We start from the raw sequence: 22168 nt of genomic DNA, 5'->3' as shown, positions 1-22168 counted from the left end.
AATTTATGGTTACCACAAGGGAAAGAGGGGGATAAATGAGCAGTTTGGGATTAGCAGATACAAACCACTATATATAAAATAGATAATCAAGATCCAACTATATAGCACAGGGAACTATATTCAGTACACACTCATGGTTACCAGTGGGAAGAGGGGCAGAGGGAAGGGAAAGATTAGAGAATAAGAGGTACAAACTACTATGTACAAAAAAAATAAAGTGTAAAGATATATTGTACAGCACAGAGAATACAGCAATTCTTTATAATATAAATAGAATATAACCTTTAAAAGTTGTGAATCAATTATGCTGTGCACCTGAAACTTATATAATGTATAATACTGTGAATCAACTATATCTCAATAAAGAAAGAAAGAAAAAATATAAATATATTTTTTGTAATTTTAGGGCTGCACCTGTGGCATGTGGAAATTCCCAGGCTAGGGGTCTAATCAGAGCTACAGCTGCTGGCCTACGCCACAGCCACAACAACTCAGGATACCAGCTGCATCTGTGACCTACACCACAGCTCACGGCCATGCAGGTTCCTTAACCCACTAAGCAAGGTCAGGGACTGAACCTGCATCTTCATGGATACTAGCTAGGTTCCTTAACCGCTGAGCCACGACGGGAACTCCGAGAAAGGAAAAAAATATAAATGTCAGGATGTTGAAGAAAAGGTATGGAGTGGAGGAAAGAATAGGTGTGAGGCAGAGTCCTTTGGATACTTGTCACAGCTAAATGCAAACTCATACTCTTCCCTGCTGCACTTGATTCTCAAATAGTGGCCTCTGGCTCGCATTGTGGTACTTTGAGGCTTTATTGTACTGCAGATATTTGGGTTGCTGGGCCTCGATCCTCCTCAAATGGCTATTTATTTAAAAGTCTCATTTCATCAAGTTAGAAAACCACAACTGCAGGAAAACTCAAAATGTCTGGAAGCCTATGTTTTCCTCAGACTTATCATATGTTAACCCCCACTCCAACCCCCAACCTTTTTGTTTTTTTCCAATAACTTATTAAGACATATTTTCCCCAGAATCTACAGTGAATACATCCGGTACAAACCTAGAAATTAACTACTCTTGAAAATTTCTCAAGGCAACATTCCTCCAATTCCAACAGTCATATAATAAACTCCTTTATGAACAAAGCATCCAATTACGTGCTTTGGAGAATACAAAAACATGCCAGTCCTGCATTTGAGTTCTCTATTTCTGCACAACAAATTACTTAGCAACTTATTACCTCATAGTTTCTGTGGCTGAGGCATCGAGAAGAGGTTTAACTGGGTGGTACTAGCTCAAGGTCACAAGACTACTGATCAAGGTGTCCCCAGGAGCCAAAGTCACTTCAAGGTTCAGCTCCAGGGAGGAGCTTACTTACATGTGCCTCTCCTCAGGGCTGGCTGGATGCTCCTCCATGTGACCTCTCATCCACCAGGGCCAACCTAGCAGGACAGCCTAGGATAGCCTGAACTTGTTTATGTTCCTGGAGGGAATTCCTTCCAGAGCTTTAGCGTGAGCTCTCGTCTAACACTCAGAGATGAATTGTGCAAGGAAACACACGTATTGACAAAAGAGAAGAGTTTACTGGAAAGGGGCACTGGAGTGAGAGCAGCAGAGTAATGCAACGCATGAGAATTGCTCTGGCTCGTGCCTCGCGGTCTCAGGTTTTATGGAGGTGGGGGTGGGTTTCCGGGTTGTCTCTGACCAATCATCTTGCTCGTGCCCATATCTGATCCAACTCGGGGCCCTCACTGGTTGCACGCGCATCTCTCAGACAAGCTGGGTTCCAGCATGAGGGTTTCTGGGAGGCTGGCAGGAAGCTGGCATCTCCCTCTTTTTGGCCCCTCCTGAATTCTTCTGGTTGGTTTCGGCGGCAGTTTATCAGTTCCGTATTCTTCATCGGGACCTCCTGTGGTGAGGCAATTTATGCAAGTGGTTATTTTCATGCCTGGCCAGGACAGGTGGTTTTGGCCCACAGTTCCCTAACATTTACATGGTGGCTGGGGTGGGCGGGAGAGGTGACGAGGGAGGAAGAGAGAGGAGGAGGGGTGAGGAGGAAAAGGGAGGGGAGGAGTGAGAGAGAAAAAGAGAAGGAGGGAGGAAGGACCAGCAAGAGAACATGACCAAGATAGATGCCAATCTTTTTATAACCTTATCTTGGAATTGCCATCCCCTCACCATAGAAGGAAGTCTTACTGGACCAACTCACACTACGGACAAGGGAAACAAACAGGGGTCATTGGGGGCCATTTTAGAGGTTGCTGACCACACCCTGCCAGGTTCCACCTCATGGAGAATCACATGTAGTTACAGCAGATGCAAAGAAGTTTGACAAAGGTAGAAGGGAAGTTCTCCCAAACAGAAGGAAAAGGAGAATTTAATTTCCTTTGGAGGATGCTGGAAAGGCTACCTGAAGCAAGCAAAATTTGAGCCAGGTCTCAAATAGACCTGGGGGGAAAAAAAAAAAAAAAGCATTTCAGGCAGCTGGGACAGCTAGAGCAAGTGGTGTGGGCACTGGAACTCTGGAATCAAATCACCTGGAGGGCTGTTAAAATGCAGATGGCTGAGCCCCACTTCCAGAGTTTCTAACACCGTCCATAAGTGGTTTGATTTCAGGCCATGAAATCAGGGACCATTGAGGGACCACATTTTGAGAAACTCTGACTTGAGTAAACTCTGGGAAGTAGAGCCTTTTTGGAAAGTCACAAATAGATCCTTTTATTTGTCAATTTGGACTGATTCAATTAATTTCAAGATCCTCTTAGAATCAATGGAAATGAAAGGAATTAGTCTGTACTTAATGAATTCCCAAACTATCCACTTTTAGTGCTGGGAGGGATTCAGAGAGTATAAAACCATCATTTTACAAATGAGGACAGTGAGGTTAAGGGATGGGCTCAAACAGATAGAGTTTTCTTTAAAATCAGGTGGATTTTTGTGGTTCCCTCACTCAAGGGCTCCTGAAAGAAATAGACTAGAGCCCTTTTCCTCTGGAGTGAGTGCTTTCTATTTGAAAAGAACTAACGAGTTTGTGATCCACTCTCCCAACAGAATACTCACTCTCTATAAAAAGCATATGCCCATACTTGGTACCGAAGGAAGGCTGAAAGAACTCTCTGGGTCCATTATTCCTTGTGCAAATGGATATATGTAATTCCCACCTGGCTCCCATGCAATGGAGGGCCCTTTTCCTCACTTCTGCCATCTCTTAGCCTCTGTTGTCCATTTTCTTTCACTGGGCCACACGTGTACAAATTTGGTTGCCAAAACTTCTCTGCAAAACTTGGATCTGGGGTGCTGCTTCTTTTTAAAATTTAAATAATGCATAAAATCTAGTGCAAACTGGGATGAATCTATCTGGACTCCTGAAATATACTTTCTTTGGAAAGAGGATAATGAAACCCTGCAGTTTATTCCTTGCAATGTGTGCACAAAATTAGCTCGGTGCCTTTGTTCTGTTGTCTGAGCTTTTGTCACCTTTTATTTGACTGTACTTAGAGAAACAGTATGAAGACATTTAAAAGAAGCCCAAGGGGATCTTATTTGCACATTTAAACACCAGCGTTTTTTATCATTATTCAGCTACCCCTGACTTCCTTTACTCTCACTCTTCTCCAGTTTACAGCCCTCCACTCCACTATGACACGCATTCTTGCTCCCCAAGCAGAAACAAAGATTGTCAAGGTAACTGAACTGTAACCCTCTTTTGCACTTGTGGTTTTTGCACTTGCTTCAGCACAGGTGTCTATTGAATTGTGACATTCTGAGAAGTCCTAGAGCTCAGCAACCACACTTCCTCGCGAGGGTAGGACCTGTCCTGTGCCGTGACCTGGAATGAGAAGGTAAGCCACAGACAGATGGAGGTCAGCCAAAACCTCACTGCAGCTTCACTCACACTCAAACCCGGTTTCTGAGCAAAACGTTGGTTAAACTGGTATCAGAGGATGTCATGTAGCAAATGTCCTCTTGAAAAGCTGAGAGGTAAATCCCTTTTATTCATTGCCTTTACAAATTCAACCACAAATTGCTTCCTCTTCTCCCACGGAGCGCTGTTTAATGAGCTCTATCAGAAGCAGTCAACCAGAGAGGCAGACGGAACACATCTTGTGACCAAGTACACAGGTCCTATCCTGCCTTCCCCACTTTTCCGGGCTTGGCAAAGTTATTCACCATCTCCAAGCCTCAGGTTCCTCATCTGGACCTTAGTATTCTCATCTAAAACGGTGGTAGTAAACAGAGTGGTGAAGATCACAGACTCCATGTGAACATTCTCACTCTCTGTGAATACTTTATTTATTTATTTATGTTTTGCCTTTTCACCTTTTCTAGGGCTGCTCCCGCGGCACACGGAGGTTCCCAGGCTAGCGGTCTAATCGGAACTGTAGCCACCGGCCTACGCCACAGCCACAGCAACGCGGGAGCGGGATCCGAGCCACATCTGCGACCTACACCACAGCTCACGGCAACACCAGATCCTTAACCCACTGAGCAAGGCCAGGGATCAAACCCGAAACCTCATGGTTCCTAGTCGGATTCGTTAACCACTGAGCCACGACAGGAACTCCTCTGTGAATGCTTTAATCACCTGATACACAATCCCTGGGTGATGGCAAGTATTCTATAAATGACAGTCATGATGGTCTGGGCGGTAAAAATTAAACAATATGATTTTTCTCCCAAAGAAGGTCACAGTCTTTGTATATGTTGTTACTGGTGTTAAAAATAAGACAACAGGCTCAGAATGAAGTGGTTTGTGCTAAGCCCCACATCACCAAACGAATACTTATTACAGTTTGAGCCTCTCCCAGAGATGGAATCTTAAACGAGTCAATCAGGAATTGCCTAATTGGCACTGGTGAGGTCATCTGCCTGACAGACTGCTTCCACCCTCTAAAGGAAAGTGGCCTGGTCACAACCAGTTCACTCTCTGCTCCCGTAACTTCCTTGTTCCTGCTCCTGTCTGCATACAGAAGTCCTTCACTGAGTACAGCTCCTTTGAGCTCCTTCCTGTCTGCTAGAAGAGATGCTGCTGGATTCATGGATTGTTGAATAAAGTCAGTAAGATTTTAAAAATTTACTTGGTTGAATTTTGGTTTTTAACACCAGCTTGATTTGGGTTTTCACTGGCTCAGAACCACTTCTGTGTATCAGACTCTCAATTCCAGCTAAACAAGAGAAATCCAGATGTACCTGAACATGACACCAGGGTCAGCCTCTGACCGAAAACCTCTGTGCTGCCCTGAAATGTCCAGTGTGCCCAACGCCAAGTTATTAACAACAATGTTATTTTCGAAGTCATTAGTGAGGAACTGTCAGAAAGGAATCACTCGTTGTATCTTCTGGGGGTTGATTGAAAAAAAAAGAATTTAAGAAGGTTGGAGGCTGAAGCATCTGCCACTGACGTAAAGTCATCTGAAACAAAGATGACTTTTAAAATAAAGGAATCTGTGCTGTACATAGACATGGAAAGAAAGACACTTTGGCTGCAAAATCTGTCCCCCCCCATCTTCTCTGGGGAGGCTCATGCCTCCGCCTGCTGTTCATCAATCAGCCTTGATTTTGATGGGGCGATTTTTAGTCAGCTGCCTCGATCATTTTGGCACAGACAAAAATCCTTTAAAAAATGTTACACTTCATCAAAGTGTATCATGAGACTTCACGGTCATTATCTCAATGGCCGCTCTGATGTGCTACAATTGGCAGAGACACAAACGGTAGGGGGTGTGTGAGAAGAAAGCCAGCATTTCGTGTGGAAAGCTGGCAAGCCTCGCCAAGCTTCTGTCAACAACTCCGCGGTCTGATCCGATGCACTGAGCGTGCTGATGATGCTCTTGTTTCTGGAGGAAGTAAACAAGAAAATGAATTCCACCGAGCAACACAGCCTCTTTGTATCTTCAAAATGGTGTGACTGGACCGGGGCCAGCCGTGTTGAAAGTTTGGCCATTTATGTCATCAGGGCCCTGGTACTGATGGAGGCTTTGATTACGAGTTGGACCAGCTCTAAGACCCTTCAGGGGCAGCCACGCAGCAAATAAAGGCATTGATTGGTTGTTGGGTCAATTTAGCCATGAGGGTACAGAGCATGGCTCTTTTGAAAAGCCTAATGGATTAGCTACACAACCAGTCCCACTGTAGGCCTTATTTTTCAAGTAACTTCAGGACGGTTTTCCAGCTTGGCAGGGAACAAACTCTTCCTCTAGAGCAAGCTTCAGAGCTGTTCTTGTTATCAATAGTGGGCTCAAAGGATTAGACACAGCGGGCTTTACAATTTAATGAAAACAGCTGTTGGAACAACAATTAAGGCAAACAATAGTTTGCATGGAAAACTATTAATTATGTAAAGTTATGCAGAAAGTGGAATACGCTTTTATTCAGGGCCTTCTACAGCCACCAAGCTGCCTTCCATTGCATGGCTCTCAAGTGTCAGGAAGTGGGGGTGCTTGTAGGAAACAGCTCCACTGCATGTGGGTTGAATGTAAGCAGAGCTCCAGGCTGCCAGTGTGCTGCAGAGCAAGTCAAGGGTAAAATATTCAGGAAAAGAGTATCAGTTAAACTTACATTACCTTGAGTACCACCAGTCTTTTTCACACAAACTCAGAGCAGCTGTTTTCACAGGTATCTGAAATTCAATTTGAGCCTTGTGGTTGGGAATCTCTACTTCTGCTTTTAAAAAAGCAAAACAAAAAAACATTTCTATAATATGTCCCCTCTGGGGCCTCCCTCACCCTGAGACGTTATGAACAGTAACATTATTTTCTGAGTAAGGAACTATCAGAAAGGAATCACTCTTGGGGAACTGGTGGAGTTCCTTGTCCTGAGGACTAAGTGGGTTGTTCCTTCCATTAGGATGGTCCAACCTGGATTCTCAATCACTCCCATCCACCTCCTGCCCTAGAACAGCACATCTCTCCTTCCATTCTCTCCGCTTGCTGGGGCTTTTAAATTCATTGCTTTTCTCTTTGCAATTTCCATCCTTGACTAACAGTGCTGGGAATTGACTTATGGCCCTACGCCTGCCCTGTGTTCCACACCTCACTTTCCTCCCCAGACGAGAATCACCAAGCCAAGAAGTCCTATTAAGAAAGTTATTAACTGTACACATAAACATTGCCTCCTGCCTACAGTTAGATTTATTTCTCATCACTTCCAAGTAACTGGTTTTAACACTTTTTTCCAGCACGCCCAACACCTTTTATTTGACTATATTGTTTTAGAAAGGCCTTTGGGGAATTTGGCTAATTTCATGCTGGAACTTAGTAAGTGGGATTTGACACTCTTTGATAATTCCAATAAACCATTAGTCAAGACTCACTCCCTTCAGGGAAGGAATAAAAGCTTTATTAGTCTGAGGGTCTCTATTCTAAACATGTCACCTGAATTTAGTAGTGCATCTGTGCTGAAATACTATTGACTTTGTGATGGAATAGAACTTTCTCTGCAACTATAAGAAAGCTGTCATTGGCTTTCAGCAATAGGAGAGCATCTTCCTTTTCTGAAATTCTCATTCAGTTCACCTGTGTGTTTTGACAGACTTCAGTGAATTTAATTTACTGACCTGTGAATGTTAATATAAGAAACAGCAGACACATAAATACACATAAATTCTCTCTAAAGTACTTGGTTTCGTCCTTTCTTTCACAGGACATGAGACTACAGAATAATCTCCTTCCCTTCTACAGATAGTGTAAAAATCTTGAGAGATCCTATCTTTAGAAGGCCTCAGAACATAATTGAGTGTGCAAATGAAATTCCATATTAGGGTGACAAACAATAATACAATTAAAATGTATTTGAGTAATGCCTTTAAAATCATGCTAAGCCCCAAACCACATCTATCTTTGAAGTACAACGTAAAAAAGTACCATATCCCAGCATACTCCAGTTCACACTTTGCACTGGAGAGTACAAAACAGCATCAAGATTGCAAAAGCAATTATTCTCGTTATCCAGATGTGATTTTTCAATCATTTTACGAAAAATTTTTTTTTAGCAGTTCTTATTCCATGGCACCGCTCACAGCTCTCATGCTGGCACAGTGCTTACATCTCTTCATTATTAATTCAGCTCATGGAGCTTAATTGGACAAGGCTAGAGCGAATTTGACAAACATCACAGCAGCAGAAAAAGCAATCACTCTTTCAAGATGAAAATTTGTTTGATGTCTTACTGTGTAACTCATTTACTCTCCTCGGGAGTCATGTGACCTGAATGTTAATCAGCCATTGATTGGTTTCTCTCCTTGGACAGTCACGTGACACGAATATTAATGGGCTGGCACTCAGTAGCTGTTCTGTTAGGCAACCTTGTGATTGGCTGCCAGGTTAAGATACAGAGATAAGTGGGTGCTTGATGAGCACTTGACAGAACTTCACAGAAAATTAAGGCCCTAAAATAGCATGAGAAAGTCTTGTCAAATCAAGCATGATTATCATTGAATGCTTAAGGAATTCATCATCTGCATGAAATTGATACACTTCAGCACCAGCAGGCCCTGTAGTCAGCAGGGACTCATCAGATTTTTATTTATATGTGTTCACCAAATCACATTAATTCTGAGAGCTAAAACATGCTAAGGATGAAGGTTATTTTCTGTTCAATCTAATTTATCTATGACAATAATCATCACTAATAATGTGTCAAATTGGATTGCAGTCATTTTATGCATGCATGCTGATTTGGAAAATAGTGTTAAACCATCCCGCGGTAATTAACAACCGGTAAAGGTATGCTGGGCCCGAAGTAATCAGCATATCTAGATGGAAAATTAAGTTTTATAGAATGGATTTATAGATACATATCCTTATTTAATTCAGAATATAAATTATTCCTGGTAAAAGCCGACATCATTTTTATAACACCATTAAGGCCAATAACCATTGAGGGACTTGCATCCTTAATTTGCTCCATCCTTCATTTTTTCTCTCATTTTCTGTAGTTAACTTTCTAATGGGTGTCACTTCCTTCTTGGCAAGTCCTTGTTTCAGTGGGGTTGGGGTAGGGCTAAGAGATGAATGAATATGCATCATTTAAGTGTTAAGCATGGCTGAAGGACATCATACCTCTTAATACACAATGCTTTATAATTATTGGCAGGGGTTGGGAGGTGGGCATGGGGCAAAAACAAAGCAGGGGTGGAGACAGACTTTGGCCTTTTGGTGTTTATTATTTCTCCTCACAAACAGACAATGGGAAATTTTGCAGATTAACTCATAAGGGATTAATGTTTCTTGGGGAATCATCTGAGCCTAAATTGCTTTTGTGGAGATACCTTTTACGGAACAGAAGTTTGTTTTCTTTCTTTTTTTTTTTTTTAAATAACCTCCTGGTTTACAGGGCATTATAGGGGTAGTGAAGTATTAGAGTAGTGAAATCTTAAATGTTTATACCCTTTGATTGGTATAACTAAAACGATTGAGAGGGGCAAGCATTACACCTCAAAAAGGAGAGCTAAATAAATACACATAAATTGTTGTTTCTTTCCCACCATTGCCCCCACCCAACCCCCCTCTTAATCTCCTAAGCGACCAGGACCGCCCCCTACTCTCTCCCCCTCGCTCAGGAGGTCTCTTTATTGATTAAATGAATCTGCTCCAAAGGCTGGCTCCCAGGCTCTTTGATCTAATCCATCTGATTTTATCCTATCGCTTCAGCAGGACATCGGGGAATTAACAATAAGCAGCTTTACCACAAGTGTTTAATAACTCAACACAATCTCCTTATGGCTTGGAGCTGCTCATGTTCCCATCCAGTCCATGGCAAACAGTGTAACAGATTGGCCATCCCCCCTGAACCTGAGGAATTTTCATGCACTGTGAAACTAATCGCTTCAAGTTCCTTCATATATCACACAAAGCAGATTTTAGCATCTTAACAAATTGAAAAAACAAAACAAAACAAAACAAAAAAACAGTAGAGTGGGGTGGGTATAGGTGGTGGCAGAGGGGACTCACCCTCCAGCTAAAAGGTGATAGGATGGAGGCAGGCTCCCCAAAATTGCAGTGGGGGAAGGGGCAGCTGTAAAGTAACTTCTGTCTTTTCATGCAATATGCTTCTCATCTCCTTAAATTTTAACATGAATGAAATAATTTGAGCAGGCTCAAGCCGAACAATGCTCCAAGCTCACAGTGACCTTATTTTTTTTTTTCCACTATGATGGAAGCGTTGTGGTTTCAACAACAGGCCTCATTGTTGTTCCTGTGACAGCCCTTGAAATATGCAAGAAGCACGCAATTAAACAAGGATTGTGAGTCCTGCGTGGTGCACACAGCGGAGATGTTAGGCTGAAATGGTCCGTTCCCTGGATTTCAAACCAGCACATGCGCATAAAGGGGCATCTTAAATGATCACTCAATTACGAAATGCCATTCTTGAAATGTTATTATTATTATTTTTACCCAAGGCTGCCTATATATATATATATATATATATATATATATATATATCCCTATGTCTAAATTGCAGCAGCAGAACTGAATAATATCTTACTGCTCTTAAAAAAAAAACGAGCATACTATCCCTCTTTCCTAAATATCACAAGCAGAGGTAGTAAAGGTGATTCTCTCCTTTTGTAAGGCAGAAATTTTGATTCAAGGGCTCACCCTGATGCCAGAATAGACAGTGCTTAAGAGGAACTGGGAGGCAAAATGGGCTTGTGAAAGCTGCTGGATTATTAGTGCCAGGGGGAAAATATCACTCTAGCACTAATCTAAAATAAAACATCTTTCCGTTGCTCTATTTAATACCTACCGTACATCAGAATTACCTATAAAAATACATTTCATAACAGAGAAACAGTCCTAGCTCTCCCCCTCTGTCACTGTTCTCTCCATTACCCTGGCAGTTCTGCGATTTCTCGCTACATCAGCAGAGCAACGAAGTGGCCTCTAACTGAACATCTGGGGGCAAGAAGGAATTTTATGACTCAGGTTCAGGCAGGATTACTATTATTATGGTGAGATTTTTTTCCATATCCCCAGGGCCCAGGGTACTAACAAATTCACTCAGATACAGCTGGGTGCTTCATTATTGCTTTCCTAAGTAAAAACATTTATTTTTATATCCTTCTCCATCCACATCCATTCATCAGAATTTATCCAGATTTTTCCCACCATTCTATGAGTTCAACACTTAGAGACACTGCCCCCCCCCACCAAAAAAAAAAAAAGTCTACTCTGATTTTGTGATCTACTCAATATGGAATGGAATGCTAGCATGAATCGTGTTATTATTTCCCCTTGGAAATGACTTTTGCCTTAATTTTTTTCCCCCAAGATAAACTATGTCATAACAGAAAAATCCCTGTGAAGTTCTCCAAAGAACTCTATGCTGCTTCCAGACCCTGGAACTATAATTATGCCTGGCATAATTAAAACAGAAAGAACACCCCCTGCCAACACTGAGTGCCCCTGTTTACAACACAAAGAGATAGCAAAATGTACACAGGAAGGTTCTGGCCCAAAGGAATTGAGAGGGCTGCCTGAGACCTGCCCTGCTTTCTAAATACTGTCCATGGGTTAGGAACTGGAGGGGCAGGGGATCAGGAAGCAGAGGAGGAGGACACGCCAGAGGCCTGTTGACTTTTCCCGCCTGTGCTGTCAATGGAGTTGAGTGACTTTGGGGGTTGGTGTGGACTAAAGTCTTATGGCACATTTAGTCCAGGTACTTCTACTGGGGAGCTTCAGACCTGTCACTCCAGGGCCTGGTGGCCTTCAGATGTTCTGAATCCCTGAACTCAACATGCAGAAGTTCAGAGTGTTAGGCCAGGGTGTAAACACAATCTTGAAATCAAGTACGAAGAGGATTCTTCCCCTTGCAGTTCAGTTAGTTCACAAGCTTGTCTTTTTTTTTTTTTGGTAGGTTTCTGCAGTTGGAACATGAAAAGAGAGAAAGATGGGGAAACAGAGACAGACAGAGAAGAAAAAGGAAAGGGCACTGAGGAAAAAGGAAAAAAAAAAACAACCCCCAAACCAAACCAAAGCCACAAGTTGAAAAAAAATCCCTATAAAATAGGAGCGCATTATGTTTTTGTGTATTTTCAAAATGTAGCCAAACTAAACCATTAAATGAGGATTTTGTTTCACAAAGTCTGCAAACTATTCAACGCTAACCCACTACACCAAGAATGTGGTGCCAACCAAAATATGTCAAGATTAGTAGTACTCAATAAAATCTCAGAACCAAATGACATGCAAGCTGTATTTCATGATTAGAGCGCTTCCTTATGTCAAGGAACGTACACATTAACTTGTTTAAACACAGCGATGTGCTGTCACTCTGTTTGTCAAAAGCAGAGGAAGGAGAATCTATGCTTACTAAACCCATCCAGATGATGCTTCACACTTTCTAGCTTCCTGGCAGACAGCACACACCGCATCCAATTAATCTTTACATCTGAGAGAAGAGGAATTGAAGGAGAGAAGAGAGAAGGGAAGAGGGGTAGAGGGAGTAAAGACCACTTCCCACTTTACAAAGCAGGGCAGTAAAAGCTGGGTTAGCCACTGCTTTGCTCAAGGCTCTGACACAAGCTCAGATCTGGGATTAGAAGAAACAAATGATGACTTTTTTTTTTTCTTTTTCTTTTTAGGATCCCACCTGCAGCATATGGAAGTTCCTAAGCTAGAGGTCCAAATGGAGCTGCAGCTGCTGGCCTACGCCACAGCCACAGCCACGCTAGATCTGAGCTGTGTCTGCAAACTACACCACAGCTCATGGCAATGCCAGATCCTTAACCCACTGAGCGAGGCCAGGGATAGAATCCGCATCCTCATGGGCACTATGTCAGGTTCTTAACCCACTGAGCCACAATGGGAACTCTCACATTTCCATGTTTTCTCATAGACTCTTCACCATTTTCCTTCTTATCCCATTTTACAAAAGAGAGATGAAGGGATGGTGCCGAAGTAGCTCCTCCAGAAACCAGGAAAACCAGAGCAGGACACCGCTGTCTCAGGCCTCTCAACCACGGGGAACTATACAAAAGGCAGCAGCCCCTCTCTGCACTGAAATGCATGCGTTTGAGCAGGATTCTAAAAATGCAGAGGAGTAATCATCTCATTCTGTGACTGTCAACAACGAGCTGCTGTGCGCAGCTACCTAGCAGGAGGATGAAAGGGAGGCTGTTCTCTCATTTACCAAGTACAGTAGTAAGATATGTGATCACGTTAAGAACACTTGAGGGGCCTTGTGGGTGAAAAGGAAAACCCAAGCCACTTCACTTGTGTGTGCCTGGCAAACCCCAAATGAGGCTGACACAGCAAAATGGGCTGTTCCCACAGCCACTGCCTCCACCTTCCTCACCCACCTGTACCCCTCCACCCACACATCTTCATTCTCAGGGATCCTCTAGATTCTGGGGAATTACTGCCACCCTGTACCCACCACATGTGCCTTGGAGTTGTGGTGAAAGAGAACTGAAATTCAAACTAGGGTCTCCTCTGGAGTTCCCGTTGTGGCTCAGCGGTTAATGAATCTGAGTAGCATCCATGAGGACGCAGGTTCGATCCCTGGCCTTGCTCAGTGGGTTAAGAATCCGGCGTTGCTGTGAGCTGTGGTGTAGGCTGGCAGCTACAGCTCTGATTTGACCCCTAGCCTGGGAACCTCCATATGCTGAGGGCAAGGGCCCTAAAAAGCAAAAAACAAACAAACAAGCAAACTAGTGTCTCCTCGGACATATCACAGAGTGGCTCCTCCCAGGAAGTCTGCCCTTCACACCACAGCCTGAGGGGGCCAAGGGTGCCCATATCTGGTCGCTGTGTCCATTTCTGCCCATTGACATCCTCCTTAGCCTGATTAGAAGCCAAGCTTTTCAAGATCTGGGCGCTGCCTGGCATTCTGGCTGTGGGTCCTCACACGCATCCACACACACCCGACTCCGGCCGTATTTCCAGAGACTTCCCATGATGGGCTCAAGTGCATCCCTCTAAAAATTCATACATGGAAACCCTAACCCCCAGTCCCTGAGAATGTGACTATATTGGGAGATAGGACTTTAAAAGACGTTATTATGATTAATGATGTCCTATGACTGGACCCTAATCCACCATGACTAGTATCCTTAAAAGAAGAAGAGATTGGAAAATGGAAAGAAGACCATGCGAAGACATAACAAGAAGGCAGCTGTCAAGCCAAGGAGAGGCACGTCGGCGGAAACCAAACCCACTGACACCTGGACTTCTAGCCTCCAGAGCTGTAAGAATATTATTTTCTGTTTTTTAAGCCACCTCATCTGTGGTATCTTGTTATGGCAGCACTGGCTATTACAGCTTCTCATTCCCAAGCCCTGCTATAGTCTTTCACACTGGCCCCTCAGCCTGGAAGACACGGCCCCCTGACCATCGTCCTCATGGATACCTCTTCGACTCCAGTGTTCAACACAAATGCCAGGTCGTCTCCTCCACGAGGCCTTTCCAGATAATCATGGGCACCCCACAGCTGACCTGTGATTACACGGAGGCCTAACACACCTCCATGGTGTGGCCATCCCCCACAATTCTCTGTCTCCTAGTAAATAGCGAGTCTCATGGAAAAGGGATGCCTTCTTACTCATTTCCCCAGCTTAGCACAATGCCCATCAGAGAGAAGATAATTAATATTTGATGAAAGGACAAAGAGGGGAGTGGAAGGAAACAGCAATAGCGGTAGCAATAATATCTAAACCGTACTGAAGGTTAGCTACATGCCAGACACTATTCTAAATGCTACACTTGTCCTAACCAGCCTTATCCTCCCAATAATCATATGAAGTAAATAGTATGGTTATCCCCTTTTTACTGGTGAGGACCAAAGCACACAAAAATGCAGAGTCAGGGATTTAAAACCACGTATCCGGCTCCAGAGTCCACATTCTGAAGAAAATGTCTTCCAAAGAAAAAGAAAAGGAGAAAAAGAAGATAAGAAAGGAACAAAAGAAGGTAAGAAACCACCACTGTGTAAACTTAGGCAAGATACTTAAATTCTTTGAAACTCAATTTCCTCATCTGCTTGTCTCAGGAAAGGCTTGCGTGAGATAACATATGAGAATACATTCTTATCGCAGAGGGCTGTGGAACCACACAGCCTGTTTTCAGTAGCCAGAAATCAAGTAACCCCACAGGCCTTTCATTTGAGGAGTGGATTTTCATGGATTTTTTCCTACATGGTAGATAATCCTGAGGAGATAAATTCAAGGCAGAAAAGAATGGGGTAGGCAAAGATGAGCATTGGAAGGAAAGGCTTCTCTGCCTCCCACCAGGGACCACAAGTCACACTGCCTTTTTCCAGAACTCTCAGAGAACCATTTGCCGGTAATATTTCTGCCCCTTGGAGTTGTGCATTCCAATCGAGCTGGCCCTGAGGGTCTCTGAGGACACATACCCCAGAAGGGTGTGGCCCCTGATTCAGAAACCACAGATTACATTCTTGAGAGGCCTACAGATTAATGTCATATTAAAATTTCAGTTTAGGAATCTGGTTTCCTGACTTAATATTCTGAGCTGGGATTCTGATGTTACCTGGGGTATGGGAGAACTTCCTGTTCTGTCTTCAAACTGGACCTTTCTGGTTTTGGTTTGTGTTTTTTAAATACTGACTTCCCATGGAGCACCTACAATTTTTTTTTTTTTTCCTTTGATTCACAAATGCATGGAGCATGAAACAATGACTCATGGGACCTGGTAAAGAGGCAGGTTTAGTTGTTCGACACCTGCAAAGACTCCCCTTCTTCATAGGTTTTCAGATGACCTACTTACCTAGGCAGGGAGCAGAATGGTTAAAGCGTTTGGAGAAAATCAACTGTAAATAGAAAGGCTATGTTTAACATAATCCTCTCCAGAAGATTCTCCCTCCTCCAGTCACTGTAATCAACCCTGGAGTATCAGGTGAAGGTTCTTGATTATCTCCCTGTGGCATTCTGTCTCACCACATAGCTGATAATACACTGATGGATTATCAAACAAGATTACAGCTTTAGCAAATAAAATCATGTTTTGTGTTAAGAGAGAAAATGCTTACTATCCCTACCTGCCTGGCTAAATATTTACATATCACAGGCTTTCTAGGGTCCCTGTTCTTTCAAATCTGATTTTTCAAAAACAACACAAAGGTTAAGTTAACAAAAGGGGAACACACTGTGCTTTCAACACGAAGCCAAATGCACCTCTGGGAGAAAACAGGTGCTGTCAGAAAGGCAGGAATAAATCCAAGGCCTCAGGTGCTGGTGAGATCAATGGGTACATGTGACAGAAAACAGAGACAAATGTGTTAGGAGGGATTCAAATGCCTACTTTGAAGGGAACATAAATGAAAGAGAATAGATAAGCAATGCGGTCCTGCTATATAGCACAGGAAACTATACCAACCACTTGGGATAGAACATGATGGAAGGTAATATGAGAAAAAACATGTTTATATGTGTATGACTGGGTCACTTTGCTGTACAGCAGAAATGGACAGAACTTTGTAACTCTACTATAATTTTTTAAAAAATGAGAGAGAATGGAAATCCAAAGCATGCACATAGATGTGTGTGTGTGTGTGTGTGTGTAAGATGGACAGCGATGGGCTTATATAAAGTCATAGTCTCAGGTTGGTCTTTTGCTTTATACCTTCCAAAGCCTTTTCTCCTTCAAGCCTATACTCCTCTCTCTGCCTCCCTTACTACCCAGTTTCCGCCTGTTTTCCCCAATCTTCCCATTTTAGAGATGACACAAAGGGAGGCCTAAGAGAAGTTACACAATTTTCAAAAAGTCCTAGAAGGCAGGCTTCAAACACAAGTTTTCTCTTTTTTTATCTCCCCAATACATCAAACACAAGTTTTCTGATTTCCATTTCAGTCCCCTTTCTGCTGCACCTCTCTGCTCTAACACAGGGACGTTCTCCTAAAGGACGGGAATGGCAGAGGTGTGGTTTTTTTTAAGCTTCGTGTATTCATATTGAAAAATCTTAAGTTGAATTCCTATTGGGTTTAAGACTTGTGGACAGGACTTCCCCCGGTGGTGCAGTGGGTTAAGAATCCAACTGAAGCGGCTCAGGTTTAATCCCCGGCCTGGTGCAGTGGGTTAAAGGATCTGGCATGGCCGTAACTGCGGCTTGGATTCAATCCTTGGCCCCAGGGAACTTCCGTAAGCCATAGGTGTGGCCATTTAGAAAGAAAGAAAGGAAGAAAGAAAGAAAGAAAGAAAGAAAGAAAGAAAGAAAGAAAGAAAGAAAGAAAGAAAGAAAGAAAGAAAGAAAGAAAAAGAAAGAAAGAAAGGAAGGAAGGAAGGAAGAAAGAAAGAAAGAAAAGACCTGTGGACAAATGGATATAATGTATTTGTAGGAAACAGGCACTTTAAAATGCCTATCTTTCAAGAGAGGAGAGCAAAACAGAGAAATTGGTTTGGGAACAGTACACTGGTCAGTTTAAATTAGTTACTGTCCCAGGGAATAGTACAAAGCATTGATAACCACTGTGGCTAGTTGTGGAGCAAGTTATTTTGGACAATCTAACTTCCTTCTCTGAATGACAGATCCTGCAAACATGGAAAGGCAAAGAGATGGGATGCTCTGTACATGCAATTCAGAGTGTCTTCTTCCCCTGCCACACACAAAACAGCACTGGGCTGATCTTCAGTGCAAAGAAATTTCTGTTCGGCAGATGAGGGAAGGTCCACAAAAGCATCAGGGCAAGATGTTTTGTCATGGAGCAAGTGGTCTCACTCACTTCCAAGTGGAGTGAGAGCGTGTAACCTCCCAGGCACCGCCCAAGGAGCCAGCGTTCTATGTGCATACTGGCTACTGATGGGGATCATCAAGTGAAAAAATAACGAGCATCACACAGAATAAAAATACTCTAGTCCTCTTTTGTAATGCTATGTCATTTCCAAAAATGTACCAAATATAAACTAGTGAAATCACAACTTTTCTCTTTTAAAAATTATGATTGAAAGGAGATAGAAGTTTTTAAAATACAAGGAATATGATAAACAATACATTTCAACTTATCTACAAGCTTATATAAATATCAGCAAAGTTCCCCTTCCATCCCCTACAATCTACCTTCCCCCATCTCCAGATGGATTACCTCTGCAGTTTAGTGTGTATCTTTCCAATTCTTTTTCTATGAGATATATTTCTTTTATATGTAAGTATATAAATATTTAAGTATTATATGTAAGTATAACTAAATATATATACTTATATGTACATACACTTATTTTTTTCAATAGTATGTGCGAAAGATCTCCTCAAGCTAGAAGACAGAACTCGACTTCATTCTTTTTAATTGCCACTCAGCATACAAGAATATGGATGGTCCATAAATACTATGGATTTGGAGTTTCCATTGTGGCTCAGCAGGTTAAGAGCCTGATTAGTATCCATGAGGATGTGGGTTCAATCCTTGGCCTTGCTCAATAGGTTAAGGATCTAGTGGTGTTGTGAGCTGTGGTCAAAGTCACAGAAGGGGCTCAGATCTGGCATAGCAGCTCTGATTCACCCCCTAGCCTGGGAAATTACATATGCCATGGGTGCAACCCTAAAAAGACAAAAGATAGGTGTAGTCATAAAAAAAAATACTATGAATTTCTCTATTGATGGACATTTAGGTCATTTCCAGTTTGAGGTTATTATAGTCAATAATGCCACAAACATTCATATGTGTACATGGTGGAAATTTTGAATTGAAATAAATCTCTGGTTTTAATTTCAATTGGCTCTGCAAAATAACTATCAATATACACTTCCATTTATTAAATAGTCTACACTTTTCTCTCTAATCTTATATGTGAATTGTTCTGTATAGTAAATACCTGTATGTGCTTAGGACTCCCTAATGTCTATTGCAGTTTATCTATCGATCTCTTCTCCTTTCATTTCATCACCATTTCAACTATTATGGCTGCAGGTCATGTTTTGATATCTGGTGGAACAAGTCCTCCTTCATTTTTTTTTTTCCAAAATCTTCATAGCTAATATTGCACATTTTCTCTTTCTTTTAAAGCTCTTGCTACAAAGCATAGAGATAAACATTATTTTTTTTTTAATTTTTATTTTTTGGTCTTTAGGGCCGCACCTGCAGCAAAAGGAAGTTCCCAAGCTAGGGGTTGAATCGGAGCTACAACTGCAGGCCTATGCCAAAGCCATGACAACATGAGATCTGAGCCAAATCTACAACATACTCCACAGCTTGCAACAACGATGGATCCTTAAGCCACTGAGCGAGGCCAGGGATCAAAACTGCATCTTCGCATGGACACAAACGGATCCTTAACCCGCTGAGCCACAATGGAAACTCCTGTGCTATTTTCTGATTACTTAAATAGAGATCCAGATAAGCTTTGGTTTTTACAAATTGACACTGTAAAAGTTACTAAACACTATTAAGAGTTCTAATGTTTTTCAGTTGATTCTTTTGGATTTTGTGAACATATTATAGTGAAACATTTTGTCTTTTCCTTCCCCAAATCATGCCCATTTCTTCTTACACTATTTCTTATTCTTATCTAAAAACTTTAGATAGGACTTCCATTATAATTTTGAGTAGGGGTAGTGATAACAAGCCTTCCTGTCTTGTTCCTGCTTTCAGTCATATGCTCTATTATATCAAAAATTTTTGTATTTACCAGATTTCTGGTAGATTTCCTCTACCAAGGTTACAAAGTTTCCTTCTCTGACTAGGCTAGAAGTCATTTTGTTTTGATTATTTTAAATCACAAATAGGTGTTGACATATATGTTTTAACACTATTGGGATGAACCAATGGCTTTTCCTCTAACTTTTTAATGTATTAGAATACATTAATAGATTTCCTAGTGTTCAAATATTATTGCATTCCTGGGATTAATTTACTACTTGGTAATGAATTCAATTTGATAATATTTTACTTAGAGGTCTATATTTATGTTCATACTGAAAGTGGTCTGTGTGTGTGTGTGTGTGTGTGTGTGTGTGTGTGTGTGTGTATGCATGCATATGCATCAGTTTTGGTACTTCAACTATACAGAATGACAGTTCAGTTGGGATTTCCTTCTATTTATTTACAGTAGGGACTAACTAATCCTTAAGTAGTTGAAGATTTAAAGCCCATAAAATCAAGGCTTTGTATCTTTCGGGCGTAGATTTTTTTTTATTATCATGTCAATTTCTTCTGTGATTATTGTTCTCTTTAGGTTTTCTACCACCTGTTGAAATAATATTAGTTATTTATATTTTCCTATGAAAGTGTTCCTAACTGTATAATTTTGAACCTATTTCAAAGTCAAAGAACACGATACATTTTTCACTTTTCTCTGAATCTGTACTTTTCTCTCGTTTCTAAAATATCTTGTACATTTTCTCTATATTCTTAATGAGACTTGTCAAAGGTTTTTTTTTTTTTTTTGGCCTTTTCTTGGGCCGCACCCACGGCATATGCAGGTTCCCAGGCTAGGGGTCGAATCAGAGCTGTAGCCCCCGGCCTACGCCAGAGCCACAGCAACGCAGGATCCAAGCCGCGTCTGCGACCTACACCACAGCTCACGGCAATGCCGGATCCTTAACCCACTGAGCAAGGCCAGGGATCGAACCTGCAACCTCATGGTTTCTAGTCAGATTCGTTAACCACTGTGCCACGATGGGAACTCCGAGACTTGTCAAAGGTTTTGTCTAATTCACACACCACTTCAAAGAAGTTGTTTTCAGTTTTATAGACAAAGTTTTTTTTTTTCTACATAATTATCTCCTTTCTTGTACATTCTTGTTTATGTTACTGCTGCTTTTTCTCAATTACTGAGTTTTTTAATCCCTTATTTTCTAATAAGTGAATTAAGGCTATAAAATTTCTTCTGAGTGCCATAGTCAACAAATGTTGATTGGTAGAGCTTTCATTTTTGTTTCTGTAAATGGCTAATAGTTTATGTCTTTATTTCCTCTTTAAACCAAGAGTTACTTAAAAGAATGTATTTTTTTTTTAATGGTTATATAAGGTCTAGAGGATTCTCCTTTTCTTGTTACTATTTAACTTTAATGTATTTTGTTCAGAGAATATGAAGTATGATTTCGGCTCTCTGGAATTTATGGAGGTTTTCCTAGTAGACACATGAACAAATTTTGTAACTGTTCCATGGATGTTCAAAAATAATGTAAATTCTCTATTTGATGAAGTTTATAAATATTTAAAATGTGTATTATATATGTTACGGCAGGATTATTAAATGTTTTAAAATTCTGTCTCTTGTATTTATTCTTTTTTGAACAAGTTGTATTCAATTCTCCCACTGATTGTGAGTTAACCATCCTCTTTGTATTTTCATTATTTTTTTCCTTTGCTTTGCTGTATATTTTATAACTTTGTCCTGCATATAATTTCATAGTTATTGCATATTCCCGTCAAACTTTCTGTATCATTTTTCTTTGGGGATGACATATGTTTTAATAACACAAAGTTTTTTTTTTCTTTATCTAGACTGGAAGTCTGTGTTGTAAAGGAGAATTTAAGCTATTAAATCACATTAAGTAACATTTAACGTGACCAATTATATGTTTGACGGACTTCCAACTGTGCTCAGGTGGCTGTGAGGTGAGAGTGCTAAACCCTAACCACTAGATTTCAAGAGCCAGCAGGCTTGATGTAGGCCCCCAATCCTTGTCTTTTTGGAGAAAAAATTCAACAAAGAGACTCAGAGTAGTGAGGTAAATAAGGTGTTTATTATGAGAGAAGATGGGGCAGAGAAAGCATGATTTGGCTTCCTGGGGTGGGGGTAGGAGGTGCTGAGAGAGAAAGACAGAGAAAGAGCAAGAGAGAAAGAGTGTGACATGTTACTTTGGAGGTGGTTTACATCACTTTTATGAGGTCAGTCCTTCTGGGCTTCCTCTGGCCAATCATCTTGCTTTGTCTGGCCCTGAGTCCATATCTGGCCTGACTCAGGAACCTCCCCTGTGTGTAAACGCTGCATCTTTTAGCCAAGATGGATTCTAGTGCAAGGGCTTCTGGGAAGTTGACAGGATGTATTATGCTCTGGCACCCCTCCCTGCTCTGACCTCTGAGGTACCTTTCTACACATGTGTATTTCTGGAGATCTGCGTGACCTCAAGAATGAGAGATATGTGGTCTCCTTATCTTTTATCCAGGCAAGACTCAGCTCCTCCTTGCACCTGCCATGATCTTTATCTTGAAGTATCTGTCCACAGGGTACAGATTTCAGTTGCTCAGCCAGAGACCCATCTATCT

The 22168-nt window shown here is 41.6% G+C and overlaps 1 long non-coding RNA gene across 1 annotated transcript in view; it reads right to left on the bottom strand.

The window, feature by feature from the left end:
* Positions 1 to 619: 619 nt before the first annotated feature.
* LOC125120088 (uncharacterized) overlaps positions 620 to 22168 on the bottom strand; it is a 111982-nt gene continuing 90433 nt past the window's right edge. Inside the window, exon 3 of the long non-coding RNA XR_007133242.1 lies at positions 620 to 1915. This is a non-coding gene — a long non-coding RNA (uncharacterized LOC125120088). The remainder of the gene's footprint in view (positions 1916 to 22168) is intronic.

The sequence above is a fragment of the Phacochoerus africanus genome, chromosome 2, assembly GCF_016906955.1.
Source record: "Phacochoerus africanus isolate WHEZ1 chromosome 2, ROS_Pafr_v1, whole genome shotgun sequence".
NCBI lineage: Eukaryota > Metazoa > Chordata > Mammalia > Artiodactyla > Suidae > Phacochoerus > Phacochoerus africanus.
Note: the sequence above shows the minus strand (reverse complement) of the source record. Positions and strands in the feature narration are given on the sequence as shown.